Below are 15,731 nucleotides of genomic sequence, written 5' to 3'. Positions count from 1 at the left end.
TCATCTCCTTAATGTTACTGCCTGGAACCATGTCTGTCCTTTGCTCTGCCAAAAATAATGTCATTCCTACTAAATGCTCTGAACTCCCTGACTCAAAATCAATCCACTCCTTCTGGCACCTTGTCAAAGGCCTTTCTAATAACTTTACTTCATCATCCTTCCCTCCTCTTTTCCACTCTGATGGCTCTATAGCTGTCTCTTGTACTGACAGAGCAGAACTCTTCGCTCAGATGTTCTCCTCCAATTCAACCTTAGTCAATTCTGGTGATGTTCCCCCATCACTTTCTTATATTGACTTCATTATGGCTGACATTAAAATTTCACCTGTTAAAATGTTTTCTGTCATCATCAGCTTCAATACTAAGAAGGCATAAGGCCTGTTGGAGTCCCACCTGTTACCCTCAAGAACTATGCTTCTATCCTTACATCATGGCTAGTTAAATTTTTTCACCTTTGTTGTCAACTTGTGCCTTTCCTTCTTGCTGGCCGTCTGCTCTCATTTACCCTGTCCCAAGGACGAGTGACCATTCACGGCCCTCTAACTATCGTCCAATTGCTTTTACCCAGTGTATTTCTAAAGTTTTTGAATCTGTTTTAAAATAATTAAGCACCTTTACTGTCATACTCTCACCAGTCTTCAGTATGGGTTCTGCCAGGGATGTTTCATTGGTGATCTCACCTTCCATTCAGACTCTTAGTTAATTTCCTTTCGGGACTTCGGTGAAAGCTTTGCCATTGCATTTGACGTCTCAAAGGCTCTCAATCGAGTCTGGCATAATTCTTTAATTATCAGACTGCACTTTTACCATGTCTATCCCTCTATCGATGCTCTACTCTCTAGCTTCCTTTCTAGTCGTTCTATAGCTGCTACTGTAGATTGCCACCATTCTTATTGTAAAGCCTAAAGAAGCATCTTAGTGTTCCTCAGGGTTCTGTCCTACCACAAACTCCCTTCCTTCGATTCGTCAATGACCTTCTAAGTTGTACCTCTAACTCATATCAACATATACAGTGATGATTTACCATTCACTTTTCCTTCTGCTTCTTGCAGTGTTCATCTCAGGAGTTACCAACCAAGGGGTGAGGCTATGGAAAACTTAATGTCTGACTTCACATATATCTCTGATTAGGGTAAAAGTAATCTTGTGTATGTTTAAGTGATTCGAAATCTCAGTTCTTGTCACTTTCGACCCATCAAAATTTACCACAACAGTAACCTCTAATTTCTAAAAATATCCAGCTCAACCCTCTATCAACTTTAAACATACTTGGGGTTTCATTCTCTTGGGCTTTATCTTTGAAAGATATACCTGTTTTGCAAAGTCTGCTTCCAAGAGATTAGTTGTGCTAAGCTGGCGCCTTGTCTTGTTTACCCCTGCATAGTTGCTGATATTAACAGAGGTTATATTCCTCCCTGTGTAGCGTACAATCCTCGTGTGTGGGGAGGCTTCCCATATACTGCTCTTCTCAACAATGTGGAGTCAAAAGCTTTTTGTCTCATTAACTCTCCTCCTTTTAATGGTTCCCTTCAATCTCTTTCTCTTCGCTGCACTGTTGCCTCTTTATCCCTTTCCTGTCGCTGCTCCTCTGAACTGCATACTTGCATCCCTCCACCACTAAGGGGGATGCATACTGCCCGTCTAGCGGCAAACTCTCATCCCTTTTCTATTAAAATCTCTAATACAAAAGTTAACTGTTACTCCCAGCCATTCTTGTATGCAATAGGTCAACTCTGGAACTGTTTTCCTCTGTATATTCTACTCCCTATGACCTTCAGTCTCTAAATGCAGTGTGGTCAGGCATCTCGAAATGAACAGATGTTGAATTAGGCTCTCGAATGTTTTTTTTTTTTTTACTCAGAACAATGTTGAGGGCTTCTAGCCTGTTGTTCCTTCTTCCTTGTCTAAAAGAATCAGTCTATCTCTATCTATCTAACACTATCAGTCTAGCTCTATATCTATCTATCCAACCCCATATAATATATATACATACATATACAGTATATATATATATATATATATATATATATATATATATATATATATATATATATATCTATCTATCTATCTCTCTATCTATCTATATATATCTATCTATCTATCTATATATATATATATATATATATATATATATATATATATATATACTGTATATCTATTTATCTATCTATATTTATGTATCCTGGGGCAGGGTAGTATATCTATCTACCTATTGCCAGACGCCATAATCCCGTAAGGGGTGACCATTGACTCTGAGTTATTTTTTTTTCGGGGAGGGGCACTAACCCTCCACCAACCCACTTGCTGACACGTAGGGAGCACGTGTGGTTTGGTTATATGGTTACCACTCAGCGTTGTAAATGATTTCTTGGCTTACAGGAAACCATTTGACTTGTCATTCGATGTAAAGCCACCTGTAAAGGAAAGAAAAGATATAAGAAGTGACAGGAGAGATGGGGGAAATAGGAAGAGAGAAGGACAGGCACAGAAAAAAAAAATTATAAAGGCTAAGGAAGAAGTACTCAGCACTACGTCAAGTGAATGGATGATGGTCGCCACCACCTAATCTATCTATCTATCTATCTATCTATCTATCTATATATATATATATATATATATATATATATATATATATATATATATATATATATATATATATCATCTTATCTCTCATCTCATCAGCCGTTTGAATGTGCACTGCAGAACCGGCCTATTCTGACCGAAGTGGGGACGATACAGCCTATGTATCTCTACCAAGTGGCTTAGGCTGTCTAGTAGAGATTGTATGTAGGGTGAGAAGTGCTTGTAAGTGTAATTGTAGTGTTGGAGTGGCTCTCGATGTGTGTGTAGTCTGTGAACCAAGTGTAATCGGCCCACGCAAGCCGACTGGGTGCAAGCATACTTTATAATATGCGACACTGGTTCAACTACAGCACCCTTTATGTCCACCAATGCAGTACGTTGCCTGCAGAACATTCCCAAAGTTTATTATCCTGGCGGAGCGCGAACCCTCGTTCTTCAGTGTACGAAAACGCACACTTTACCACTGTACCACAGAGGCCCCATATATATATATATATATATATATATATATATATATATATATATATATATATATATATATATATATATATATATGTATTCTGGAGCAGGATCACATTGCTCTCTCTCTCTCCTCTCTCTCTCTCTCTCTCTCTCTCTCTCTCTCTCTCTCTCTCTATACAGTACATATAAATATTTAGTGCCCCTCCCCGAAAAACAACTAACTAAAAATGCGACCAAGAAGCCTTGGACCAGGACTGACCAATTGATGACAACTAAGGACCGTACATAGGATGTGATACGGATGGCGACCTGGAATGTAAGGGGTGCAAATGATGAGGTGAAAGAGAGAGATATTGTCCAGGTGCGTGAGGATGTGAAAGTGGATGTGTGTGGATTAACTGTAACTAAATGGAGAGGTGAGAGTGTGAGAGAATGGGAGTATGGATGGGGGATATGTGCAGAAGTAGGTGAGATGAGAGAGCAAAAAAAGGGGGCAGGTATTGTTGTGAGTAACAGATGGAAGGAGAATAAAAGAGAGTATGGATTAGTTGGCTCAAGGATTGTGTGGGTAAGACTGAAAGTTGGACTACATATGTGAGCGATTGTGTGCGTGTATCACGCAAACAGACTGAGAGAAGAGTTCTAGACAAATGTGGATGTGTGCATAGAAAAGTTTGAAAGGAATGAAAGAGTGTTTTTGATTGGTGATATGAATGGTAAAGTGGAATGTGAAGGTGGATGCAGTAGTTGGAGAGTGGGAAGTGCCTGCTGAGATAGATGAGAATGGCAGTGCTTTAGTGGACATTTGTGCCGGGAGGGGGTTGGTGATAGCCAATACCCTCTTGAGGCACAAAATGATCCACATGTATACATGGCGAGTGATGAGAAGGATGGATGGTAACTGAATGAAAGGAAGGCAATGATTGATTATGTGTGTGTGGATGAAAGGATGCGAAGATGTGTAATGGATGCAAGAGCATACAGAGGTTGGGGGAGTGGACTTTCTGACCACCACCACAGAATCAAGGTCCAAGCAGAATGGAGAAACAGAAGAAGGGAAGGACAGGAGGAAGGAGTAGATGTAAGGAGAGTGGAAAGTTTACAAGAGGATGAGAAAAATTCAGAATACAAGAGAGAAGTGGAAGAACGATTGAGTAAATATGAATTGGAGCAGATGGGAGACGTGGAAGGTGTGTGTAAGATATTCACAGAGGAAAATATGTGCAGCATGTGAAGAGAAGAGGAAAGGGGGTGCAAGGAACAGCATGGTGGAATGAAAGAGGTGAGACAGGCTGTGGCACAAAAGAAGAAAGCATATAATGAATGGATGAGAAACAGGGGCGTGGAAGAAGTTGAGAGACGGAGGAGAGAGTTATATGTAGAAAGGAACAAAGAGGTGAAAAGATTAGTAAGAGAGGGTAAGAAGAGAATGGATGAGGAATTTGGAAGGAATTTCAGTGTAAAGTGGAGGGAATGTAAAAAAATGTTCTGGAGAGAGGTAAAGAGCGTCAGACAGGGTGGCAATGAAGTTAGTAGGGGAGTGAAAGATAAAAATGGTAGATTACTAGTGGAGAAGGGAGAAAAAGTGAGCTGATGGAGAGAACATTTTAATGAATTGCTGAACACAGAGAATGAAAGTAATGCGAGTATAAGTGGCTGGGGAATGGCTGGGAGAAGGAGGGAGGTGAGAAGACAGGAAGAAATCATTAGGATGGAAGTTGTGGAGGCATTGAAGAAAGTCAAACTTGAGAAAGCCTCGGGAATTGATGGAGTGTGTGGTGAAATGCTGAAGCATGGGGGAGAGATAGTAGTAGAATGGATGTGGAAGATGTGCAGATTGGCCTGGGAGGAAGGTAAAGTCCCTGATGATTGGAAGTCAGGTAAAATTATTCCCTTGTACAAAGGGAAAGGGGAAAAAGAAGTGTGTAGTAATCATAGAGGCATTTGTCTTCTTAGTGTAATAGGAAAAGTATACGGTAGGATACTTATTGACAGAGTTAGGGAAACAACAGAGGAATATGTTGGAGAAGAACAGGGAGCCTTTAGGAAAGGAAGAGGTTGTGTAGATCAGATATTCATTCTTAGATCTTTAGTGGAAAACTGTCTAGAGAAGGGAAAGACGTTACATGCGGCCTTCATGAATTTTGAGAAAGCATATGACAGGGTGAATACACAATGATTGTGGAAAGTATTAAGAATATATGGAGTAGATGGGAAGTTGTTGAATGCTGTGAAGAGTATGTATGAGGGTGCTAAGGCTGCAGTGCCTGTGGATAGTGAGCTGAGTGAGTTTTTCTACTTGAAGGTTGGGTTGAAACAGGGATGTGTCATGTCTCCATGGTTGTTCAATCTGTATATGGTTGGGGTTATAGGGTTATAAAAGAGATACAAGATAGGGCAGTGGATGTTGGAGTGGCCCTGGTGAGAGAGGGCAGTGTTTGGAAACTCCCTGTACCGTGGTTTGCAGATGATACTGTGTTGTTAAGACGAAGGGGAGCTGCAAGGCTTGGTGGATGAGTTTGGGAGAGTGTGTAAGAAACGGAATTTAAAGGTGAATGTAGGAAAGAGTAAAGTTATGGTCGTCGAGAGAGGTGAAGTCATTGAATGTACAGTGAGGTTGGATGATGAAGAAATAGAAAATGTGAGTACGTTTAAGTACTTGGGTAGTGTGATGAGTAAGCATGGAAGTTTGGAGGGTGAAGTGCTTAAAAGGGTACACAAGGAAGAAAGGTTGCTGGTTCCTTGAAGGCAGTGATAAGAAACAGGGAAGTGAGCATGGACGTGAAAAAGTTATTACATGACAGTATTGTGATACCAACTCTGACGGATGGAAGTGAAGCCTGGACGTTGTTGGAGGGACACAAGTCAAGATTGAGCGCAGTGGAAATGAGTTATTTGCGAGGAGCCTGTGTAGTCACATGGAGAGACAGACTGACAAATGAGGATGTGAAGGAGCGTTGAGGTGTGGATGTGGATGTGATAGGAAGCATTAGGAAAAACACACTGAGGTCGTTTGGCAATGTGAAGAGGATGGAGAGTGAGAGACTGACGAAGAGAGTGTACGTGAGTGATGTGGAGAGGGGGAGAGGGAGGGGAAGGCCAAGGACGAGATGGAGGGATGGAGTGGAGAGGTATATGAGAGAGAGGGGTGTGAACTGGGAGCAGGGCAGTGAAATGGCGGGCGACAGGGTGACGTGGAGGCGATTTATTTGTGGCCACCCCGTATAACGGATTAAGGCGACTGGCAATATCTATCTATCTATCTATATCTATCTATCTATCTATCTATCTATCTATCTATATATATATATATATATATATATATATATATATATGTATACATATATCCTGGGGCAGGATAGTACTGTATATCTTTACCTATATCTATCAATCAGTCACTCTATCTATATATCTATCTATCTGTATCCTGGGGCGGAATCCCATTGCTCTCTCTCTCTCTCTCTCTCTCTCTCTCTCTCTGGAGATTATATATATATATATATATATATATATATATATATATATATATATATATATATATATATATATATATATATATATATATATATATATATATATATCCTGGGGCAGGATAGTATATCTTTATCTATACCTCTCTCTCTCTCTCTCTCTCTCTCTATATATATATATATATATATAAATGGGTGATAAATGGGTGCATAAGAGATGTAGTGGTATCAGAGGTAGACTGCGAGATAATGCTGATTTTATGTGTGCAGCGTGTCGGGGTTAGCATGTGGTGATTGTTAGACGTGAAAGGATTGAACTTGCTGGTGAATCTCTTGAGTGTGTGGAAGAGTTTTGTTATTTGGGAGACATGTTGTGTGCTGGAGGCGGAGCTGGAACTAGCTCTGTGGCTAGGGTGAGAAGTGGTTGGAAGAAGTTCAGGGAGCTGTTGCCTCTCCTGACATTCAGAGGACTCTTCCTACATGCTAAGGGGTCTTTGTATGCAGCATGTGTTAGGAGTGTAATGCTGTATGGTAGTGAGACCTGGCCAGTGAAGGAGGAAGATATTCGCCAGCTCAGACGTACAGAAATGACAATGATGAGGTGGATGTGCAGTGCGCCCCTGCGTCCAAGGCCTGGCCGGGCTGGGATTACGATGGAAGAGTTGAGAGGTAGGATGGGACTGGAGTGTATTGGTGTTGCGATGAGAAGAGGTGGATTGAGAAGGTTTGGACATGTGGAGAGGATGGGGGATGATAATTGGGTGAGGAAGGTGAGAAGTGTTAATATTGGGGGTGGGGTTATGAGGGGTAGACCGAGTGAGACATAGGACGAGGTCATTAAGTGTGACTTCAGGGTTAAGGGACTGAACAGGGAGGCTGCAATGGATCGTGCAGCGTGGAGAGCCGCCATTAGATGACCAAGGCCGACACATGCAAGCATGTTGGAGCCTTTAAATATATATATATATATCAGGGAGTAGGATTGTTGCTGGGTTGTAAGGCAAATAAGGCTTTATGTGGGTGGGATCCTATAGATGAGCGATTGTTATACGCACAGTTTAAATCAAATCATGGCAACATCAGTCTGTTTGTGTGTTATGCACCTACTAATGATGCACTCGATGAAAGGAAAGACACATTTTATGAAAAGTTGCAAGAAGGAGTAGGAAGGGTACCTAGACATGATGTTTTGATCTGCGGTGGAGACTTTAATGCAGTAATGGGCTGTTCAAATGAGGGATTTGAGGCATGTATGGGTAAGATGGGAGTTGGTAGTAGGATGAGTGAAAACGGAGTGAGGTTTGGAAGCTTCTGTCTAGCAAATGACTTAGTCATCGGGGGCACACTCTTTCAGCATTGCAATATACACAAGACAACTTGGGTGTCGCCGTGTGGAAAATATAAAAATCAGATTGATCACATCGCTATCAGTAGGAGGCATAGAAGTTCTCTGCTAGATGTTCATGTTAAACGGGGAGCGGATATTGGTAGTGACCATCAACTCAGCATTGCAAAAATAAGGTTTAAACTTAAAAATCAGAAGAAGGAAAAATCTGTTGTTGATAGATACGATATTATTAAGCTTAGAAGGGAAGGAGAAGAAAAGGAGGAATTCAGATTAGGATGCAGAAATAGGTTTTTGGTGTTGGAAACGTTGGAAGAGGGGGAGAGAAGTGTAGATGAGATGTGGGAGGATGTGAACAAAGTTTTGCATGAGACTGCTGAATGTACGATTGGAAGGAGACATAGATTCAGGAGAAAGAAATGGATATCAGAGGAAACGTGGGATATGATAAAAAAGAGAGGTGAGGCTAAATTGAGGAGTGAGATGCAATGCGTTGATGAACGAGAGATTGAATTAGCAAGAGCTGCGTACTGGAGTTTGAATTCAGAAGTAAGAAGGTTAGCTAGGAGAGATAAAAGAAGATGTGTGGATGAAAAGGTTGCAGAGACTGAAATCTTAATAAACAAAAATGATGGACAGAGTCAAAGAATAGCATATGAATCGATTAGAGAACTGAGTGGTAATGCAGGTAAACGCAAGGAAATACCAGTTAGAGACAGGGAAGAAAATTTATTAACCAAAGATGGAGATATCAAAAATAGATGGAAAGAGCATTTTGAGACAGTTCTTAATAGACCAATACCACCAGAAGAGGATATACCGTCTGCTCAGGAAGATTTAAATATAGAAACAGGAGAGTTGAGGCTTGCAGAAGTGGAGAAAGCAGTAAAACAGTTAAAGAATAATAAGGCACCAGGGGAGGATGGTTTATTTCCGGAAATGTTTAAAGTGGAGGGGGATAGATTAATAATGATCTTGACCAAGCTACGAATATTCAATAAGATATGGGTGACGGGGTTACTACCATCAGTTTGGAAGAATGGCGTAATTGTTAAAGTTCCGAAGAAGGGAGACCTGAGTGAATGTGGTAATTGGAGGGGAATCTCTTTGTCACCGATAGCTTTGAAAGTTTTCTGTAGAGTGTTGTTAAATAGGTTGAAGCCGGTGGTTGAGGGTATTCTGAGGGATGAACAGGCTGGTTTTAGAAAGGGACGTGGTTGCAATGATCAGATCTTTATAGTTAGGCATTTGATGCAGCAAGTTAATGAAATGGGAGTACCGTTAAGTCTGTTTGGTTGATTTTGAAAAGGCTTTTGATAGTGTTTCGAGAGAGACTATGGGGAAGATCATGAGACATTATGGAATACCAGAGGAGTTTGTGAGGGTCATTATGAACATGCATGAGGACACATTTTGTAAAGTGATGGTTGATGGTTGTCTGAGTGATTCGTTTGAAGTCAAGTCCGGAGTAATTCAAGGTGGTGTTCTATCGCCTTTACTATTTATATTGGTCATTGATTACATTATGAAACGCGTTGGAACAGAAACCGGTGCAGGTATACTTTGGGGAGAGAACAGGAAACTTTTAGATTTAGATTATGCAGATGATATAGTTTTGATTTGTGATGGGCCAGAAGAGATGCAGAGAGTGTTGGACTGTTTAGTGAGTGAAGGTCGCAAGGTGGGTTTGGTTATTAATTGTGGAAAAACTGAAATAATTAATATGAATATGGAAAATGCGCAGGAATGTGTAATTGGAGGTATGGTTGTAAAGCAAGTTGATAGGTTTAAATATTTAGGTACTTATTTAGCCAAGGATGGTTCTTTGAACTTTGAATTCGAGGAAAGGTTAAAGAAGGCTAATCAGGCAATGGGAATGCTTAAAAATATTTGGAATAATAACAATTTTTCTGTGCATACAAAAATCAAACTTTATAAGGTAATGGTTAGGAGTATCTTAATTTATGAACACGAGTCTTGGTACAGCACAGTGACTATGGAAAATAAATTCTTGGTGTTTGAAAACAAAGCACTTAGAAGAATATTAGGAGTTAAGTGGTGGGAAAGGATACCAAATAGTAGAATTAGAGAAATAACGGGAGTGCAGCCGGTCGATGAATATGTTAGGTTCTCACGATGGAAGTGGCTAGGACATGTGTATAGGAGACAGGGAATAGTACGAGGTACACCAGGGTGGGTGGCACTTGGTAGGAGAGGTAGAGGACGGCCAAAAGAGACGTGGGTGAGGACAATGAGACGGGAAGCTGGAGATGAGTGTTGGGGAGATCTTGAGGAGTTAGCACAAGATAGGATGTGGTGGTGTGAGTTCATCGAGGCCCTATGCATCCCCGAGGGTGCCACAGGAAATGATTGATTGATTGATATATTTATATATTACGTCCCAGTCCCCACACTGCCACAGGCACCAACAGCAGTAGTACAGTACAGGAAGGACGTTGCCCAGTGAGTTGTTCTTCTTATGGTCAGCCTTTAGGTGTGCAGTACACAAGGTCAGCTGAGGCGAAAATAAACACTGGCTCCTTAAAGTTCACTGTCTTTATTTTCCAAATAATTCCACTTAATTCTTTCCAACTTCACTGTTCTCACAAGCACTGGAGCTATACACACTTTACTAACTGTTATTACACGTAATTAACAACACTTCACAGTTATTACACTTAATGCTTGACACTTCACTCTTTTCTCAAGTTCCAATGATAATACAAACTTCAATAGCCCGTCACTGTTTGCCACTGTTTGCACAAGTACCAAAAATATACAATCTTCACTGACACCGATTGCACTTCACACAAACTGACCTGAAACCCGACTAAACTCCAAACTGACTGACTAACTCTTCCCCATCCTTATATAAGCTTGCATTGTTCTAGAAACGTCCACTTCTCCAACATTCTAGGACATACTGTCTTGCATCAGCCCCTAGCAACAACGGTTACCAACTACGAGACATCAAAAGATGCTAGAGTTTTCCTACATTACATAACACTCCAAATCATTTACCATACGAACTTAAACTGCATGATTTAACAAGCAATCACTTAAATAAAACATTATAAAGAAAGAGCATAAAAATAAATGTTTAACTTACGAAATAACTACACTTATAAACACCAGACACACTGGCAACTCTGACGATTCGTACCGAAACTTACGGTACCAGAAACGTCTCGAAGGTACGAGACTACCTAACTGGCAAATCCCCCTTCATAAACTGCCCCCTCCCTGGTTCTTTGTCGTCCCAACAAAACTACACAATATACACAAACATAAACCTTAATCTTAAAAAAAAAAAAAAATCTAACTATACACAAGATAATCATTCAACTTATCAGGTCTTCTATGCCGCTTCTGACTATGCCCTTGCTCTTCCGCACAGTCCACTCCTTCAGGAAGGTCTTGGTCCTCTTCTTGACACAGCACACATCACAGGTCCGACACCACTCTTCAACATCCTGACGCATGCCAATCCAGTAGAACTTGTGTCGCAGCCGGCTTAGAATTGTCTTCACTCCCAGGTGCCCACTAGTGATCTGGTTATGGAACTCATCCAAGATCTTGGACCTCATCTTATTCGGAACCACAAGTTGCCAACACTCGCTGAGGCCACTGGGCGTCTCCCACTGATGCTCCAGTAATCCGTTGCAACGAAGAAGGTCCCACTGACTCCAGCAGCATTTGGCCGCAGGACCCAACCTGGAAACTCCTCCCCATGATGGTCGCACTGCACTCCACTGCAGCCACTCCAGCACCGGTTGCAAATCTGCACCCTCCACCTGCATCCTCCCCAGGTCTTCTCCGTCCGATGCCGGTCACGTCACTACAGTACAGCTGCATTTCTTCCTATGATTCCCATTCCTACTTCACTCCTTGCTTCCTGTTTCTCTGTCGTCCCGCATGCTATTCATCAAGGTTCTTCTGCATTTCTTCAGTGGTGGTTCTTCTGCAGCCCTCTTCTTATCATCCCAACCTTTCTGATCCGCAAGTAACTCAAACTGTGCATGGTAAGCTTCCCAAAATACACTACCATCCCTCTCTTGAGGTTTCTTCTTAACTGGATCCCAATTATAGCCATGCACTTCACTGGTTTGGGGCCTAATAACTGAGGCATCATAACTAAGTCCAGGACTTACAACTTCTGCATTCTGATTATTCAGCCCTGTAATGTCATCTTCAGATGCCTGGGATCCGTCAAGATTCACCATACACTGTCCATTCCCTCCAAACGCTCCCTGTACACTAACCTGAGGCTCAGCAGTGCAATGTTTCTCTACAGCCTCAATTTTCTCACTAATTATCTTCTCATGATTGACTACATGCTTCAACTGGTTATCTACATGCCGTCTGCACTCCATCACTGTTTCCTCACTAATTGACTTCAACTGGTCGTCTACATGCTGTCTGCTCTCCGCCACTATTCCCTCACTAATTTTCAGCTGGTTTTCCACAAGCTGTTTACGCTCCGTCACTATTTCTTCATTAACTATCTTCAATTGTTCATCTACATGCTGTTTACACTCTGTCACATTATCGCTTACCTCATACTTCTCCTGCTCTAGCTTGGCATCTACTTCCTCCTCAAGCTGTTGCTGTTCTTCCTTGATTTCCCCAATGAATGCATCTGGCTGTCCTTGCATGGTCAGTTGTACTTCCCCCTGTTGCTCCTCTGATGCCTCTTGAAGTTGCTCATATCGTTCTTTTTGTTCTTCACATTGTGCCTCTAGTTGTTCACTCTGTGGCTCCAATGGTGCACTTTGTGTCTGTTTTAGTTCTTTGAGTTCTTTCTCTGATTCATTCAGTGAATGTATTAGTTCTTCAGTTTTGTTCCTGAGCTCTTTCTTTTTTTCCCTTATGGTCTGTAACCGTTTTTGGAGTTGTCGAATTTCTGCTTGTACTAGCTCCAAAATTGCCGCCAATTGCACTTCGTCCGCCTGCCCAGCTGGAGACCTTATTTTCACACCTTCCGCTTCCATGTCGAAGGTTAGACTCACTGCAACCCTGACGTAATAATCCCCCTCCTGACACCAGTGTTACGTCCCAGTCCCCACATTGTCACAAGCTCCAACAGCAGTAGTACAGTACAGGAAGGACGTTGCCCAGTGAGTTGTTCTTCTTATGGTCAGCCTTTAGGTGTGCAGTACACAAGATCAGCTGAGGCGAAAATAAACACTGGCTTCATAAAGTTCACTGTCTGTATTTTCCAAATAATTCCACTTAATTCTTTCCAACTTCACTGTTCTCACAAGCACTTGAGCTATACACACTTTACCAACTGTTTTTACACGTAATACTTAACAACACTTCACAGTTTTTACACTTAATGCTTGACACTTCACTCTTTTCTCAAGTTCCAATGATATACAAATTTCAATAACCCGTCACTGTTTGCCACTGTTTGCACAAGTACCAAAAATATACAATCTTCACTGACACCGACTGCACTTCACACAAACTGACCTGAAACCCGACAACTCCAAACTGACTGACTAACTAAGCTCTTCCCCATCCTTATATAAGCTTGCATTGTTCTAGAAACGTCCACTTCTCCAACATTCTAGGACATACTGTCTTGCATCAGCCCCTAGCAACAATAGTTACCAACTACGAGACATCAAAACATGCTAGAGTTTTCCAACATTACATAACACTCCAAATCATTTACCATATGAACTTAAACTGCATGATTTAACAAGCAATCACTTAAATAAAACATTATAAAGAAAGAGCATACAAATAAATGTTTAACTTACAATATAACTACACTTATAAACACCAGACACACTGGCAACTCTGACGATTCGTACCGAAACTTACGGTACCAGAAACGTTTCGAAGGTATGAGACTACCTAACTGGCAAATCCCCCTTCATAACAGTATATATATATATATATATATATATATATATATATCCTGGGGCAGGATCCCCTTGCTACCTGTTGTGTCCCCAAGTGGTGGATACGAGAAAGCCTTGCAGATATACAAGGTACCATCTTAGACTACACGGCCTATGGAACCCTCTATAGGTATATAGGGCTCCAACAAATAAACTTGGTAAAGTGGTAAAGAATATTACATTTCACTTGAAACTGTATGGCTGGACGATGAGACTGTTTGCAATAACCCCTCAACCAAACATGAATCCTACTGGAAATTATTTTCAGTCGTTCCTGTCGGATCATTATGTACTAAATGTTCAACCGCACTGCCTCTTGGGCTTACGGGCAGTGTACCTCTGAAAGTGAGTAGGCACTGTCTCAGGAAATCAGAGACAAGGGCATTAAAGAAGCTGTAATCCATGAAGATCTACACGTGCAGTGCAAGAATCCTTGCAGAAAATAACAAAGTTGATTACTTAATGACCGATATGGAAAATATGATTTGGGTTAATGTAGGTCTAAGCAAGATCCACAGAAGAAAAAAAAAATTCAGCTCCACAACAGCAACCAATATTTTACTATAGAGGAAAGGAAAACCAGTGTCAGTGGTGTAGAATTTCTAACTAAAAGAAATCATGCAGAGAACATTAAATTCAGCAGCGTATCTGACAGGGTAGCATGGATCCTAATTATACTGGGCAAAAGATACACCTTGAAATTAATGGGAGTACTTGCAAATGCAACGAGTTCTTAAGCTCAGATGAAGAAACAGAAACATTCTATGATGGTATCTCCCAGAATATACATGAAGAAAAGACCATATATACTACAGTCACAGGAGACTTCAATGCAAAAATTTGGCATATCAAAAAACAAAGGAGCAAGTATGGGAAAATTTGGCTTGGGAGAATGAAATGACAGGGTGAAATTGTGGTAAATTTTGTTGAATTCTATAACATGAGAATAATGAACACATTCTTTCACAAAATAACAGGAAGAAGATGGATCTTGAAAGTCCAGTTGAAGAAATAAAGAATTAAACTGATCTAATTATGGCAGAAAAGGATAATATGATCATAAATATCACAGTTTCCAACAAGGTAATTATAAGAATTGACCACAGAATGGTGCGTTGTACTGCCAGATGCAGTTCCAGAAGTGAAATAAAGAAATTGATTAAAAATGAACAGAGTTGCCCAAGAAAAAAAAACAAAAAAACAAAGCAGCCTTTCAGTTAGAAATAACAAACAGCTTTCAGGTTCAAGTTATGTTAAGTGTGACAATGAACAGTTGAATGATTGACTAACAAATGTGCTAAGAGACTCGGCAGAGGCAATGGGGAAAATTAAGACAACCAAAACCAACAAGTATTCAAAAATGACTCTCAAGCTCATGAAAAGAAGAAAGATGATGAAAGTAAAAAACATAGAAAGATGAAATATAAAGGGTGGAATTAAATAAGCTTACCAACAAAAGAAAAAAAAAGAAAGAGAAACATAGATCAGCTCAAAGAAACCATCAAAAAAGGAAAAAGTTTTAACCCATGGCATCCTGGTGTCATGTATACATGACAGCCCGTGAACATCAGAGTGGCATGAATACATGATCTAGTGTTTTGTTGCATTGTTTGAATATTCTGCAGGTTATTTCCACCACACACAACCACTGGCAACTCTCCTGCATGCATCCAAGTCATGCTCCAGTTACCTGCGTAACTCTGTAATTGATAGACCTACACTTGACTAAGCATCTGCAGTCACTGACTTCAATACCAATGAAATCCAAAGACCAGAAAAGAAAAGGCCTTGGAGACAATGTGATAGGAAGAGAACTCAAGGTGGCATTTTCGCCAATTGTGAGAGGAGAAAGTGACTCTTCCTCTGAGGAAACTGACCGCCATGATGAGTGTCAATATTAATACACTGGATGAGAAGGGTGGATCATGTCAGTCCTCCACTTTGCATCCATCATTTCCCC

The sequence above is a fragment of the Coenobita brevimanus genome, chromosome 65, assembly GCF_032717465.1.
Source record: "Coenobita brevimanus isolate Jiangsu-jjx chromosome 65, ASM3271746v2, whole genome shotgun sequence".
Lineage (NCBI taxonomy): Eukaryota > Metazoa > Arthropoda > Malacostraca > Decapoda > Coenobitidae > Coenobita > Coenobita brevimanus.
This window is presented reverse-complemented; position numbering follows the sequence as displayed.